Source organism: Rhipicephalus sanguineus, chromosome 4 (assembly GCF_013339695.2).
Source record: "Rhipicephalus sanguineus isolate Rsan-2018 chromosome 4, BIME_Rsan_1.4, whole genome shotgun sequence".
NCBI lineage: Eukaryota > Metazoa > Arthropoda > Arachnida > Ixodida > Ixodidae > Rhipicephalus > Rhipicephalus sanguineus.
In genome coordinates this window covers 157,788,748-157,790,961 of record NC_051179.1, presented here as the reverse complement: position 1 = coordinate 157,790,961, position 2,214 = coordinate 157,788,748, and positions in this window count along the sequence as shown.

Here is a 2,214-nt window from a genome sequence, read left to right as displayed (position 1 = left end):
AAAGCTCGCATTTTCCTCTGAACTTGATTGCTGCGCAAGTGGACGAACATTACCTCGAAACTCCCCTTTGAAGGACTTCAAGCTCTGGACCGACGACAGAGGTCTTTTGAGGATACCCGGGGGGCTCTGTTCGTCGAACCCAGTCCTGCTCCCAAAACGACATCACTACACGCAACTGATAGTGCAACGGGCCCACCGACAGCTTCTTCACTCAGGCGCCAGATACACTCTCGTGCAACTGCGCGAAAAGTACTGGATTGTGCGCGGACGGCAGTTAGTGAGAAGTGTTGTGCGGTCATGTGTTGTGTGCAAACGTTTCAGTGCGACGAGCATGGATGCAGTGACAGGACTTCTTCCACCTGACCGAACAACTAAGTGATCGGTGTTGACTTTGCCGGCCCCCTCTATGTCGGCAGTGCAAGTGAAAGCGTACATTGTACTTTTCACGTGCGCGGTGACTAGAGCCGTTCATCTTGAACTCGTGTTGGACATGACAACTGAGAGTTTCTTGAGTGCTTTCCGTCGATTTGTGGCGAGTAGAGGACTGTGCAAAATAGTTTACTCCGATAACGCCCTAGCTTTCAAACGCGCGTCGAAAGAACTTGCTGTTCTTTGGAAGACCCTGCGGCACCCCGACGCACTGGCTTATTTCGCCCATTGTAACATAGAGTGGAAATTCATTGTCGAGCACGCTCCATGATGGGGAGGCTTCTACGAGCGACTGGTTCGCAGTGTAAAAACGGCGCTCAAGAAAGTAATTGGACGCCGATGTCTCGGCTTCATTGAGCTGTCGACCGTCCTAACAGAAGTGGAAGCGGTCATAAATTCTAGGCCCCTCACCCACGTGCACGACGACCCCAACGACGGGCCCCCCCTTACACCGGCCAGCTTCCTGACCGGGAAGCGTCTAACTGCTTTGCCAGCGGCTGGTGACCGAGCGCTCGAACCAGACGCCAATTCTTTGCGAGCGCTGTGGAAAAACAGAAAGCGGATGCTCAACGCATTATGGCAGGTCTGGCACAGCTAATATCTGAAACAGCTGCGCTCGGCGTATGCAACGAAGCAGGCAAAGGGGAAGGAGCCGAGGGTCGGAGACGTGGTGCTCGTACAAGAGAATCTCCCGCGCTTACTGTGGAGAGGTTGAGAGGATATACTGTGGAGAGCCGGTGTCATTGTTTCGCTGTTTCCCGGCCGAGACGGGGCAATACGATCTTGTGAAGTCAGGACGCCGCAGGGCAAGCATGTAAGGCGCCCCGTACAGCGACTGTACCCGCTGGAAATGGCGGAACTGTAGAATGAGCAAGCCCATTCGGCGGGGCAATGTTGTAACTTTGCCTTTTCCCGCTCTCCCTCTTCTTCCTCGCTCCGGGTGGTCGCAACACCAAAGCAGTGCCGTAGATAACGAAAGTGACATTGGCAGATTGATGACATTGAGGGGCGGCGACTCGCGGTAGAGGAGAGGGAGAGGGGGCTCCTCTTTCGGAGTGCGACTCGTGAGAGTGAGGATGTACGCGCCAGTTGCAAAGAGAGGACCAAATCGACAGGCTGGGTTTTTCACTTTAACGGTGCCCAGCCTTTTTGTATTCCTCGGCGAAGCAGTTTTTAGAGTGCGTTTTGCCTTTGTTACTGTTTATATATTAAAAACAGTTTACATTCAACGAAGACGTACAACGACTGTTTTTATGCGATACCCCCAACATTTGTTGTGGCAGAGCCCCTGCTGGAAGGCACTTTACACCGATGGCTTGTTCAAATATCACAGCAAGGATGCACAATGTGACATAAAAGAAGCATATGCACAAAAGAAAAATTTTGGCTGAGCTCATCTATGGCGTCTAAACAAAAATTTTAACTGCAACATTTTACATGTCAAAACCGCTTTATTATGAGGAAACGTTGTAGGGTGGAGATCTTTATTCATTTTGACCACCTGTGGGTTTTTAACAGGCACTGCAATGCAAGTAATGTCCATTTAGGCATTTTGCTTTTGCTCCATCGTAACGTAAGTGCCATTACCAGGAATCAGTACAACCTCATACAGAGGGTATTTATGATGACTATCCAAGCATGTGAATAGCATTCTTAATATAGATGAAGTCAGTGTTTACTGCACGAACTTTTTAGAACAACCAATGCTTACGAAAGCTGGTGGTACATTTGCATCCTATTTTCATAGAACCACTGTCCTGTAAAGCTGCAGTCATTATGCCACTA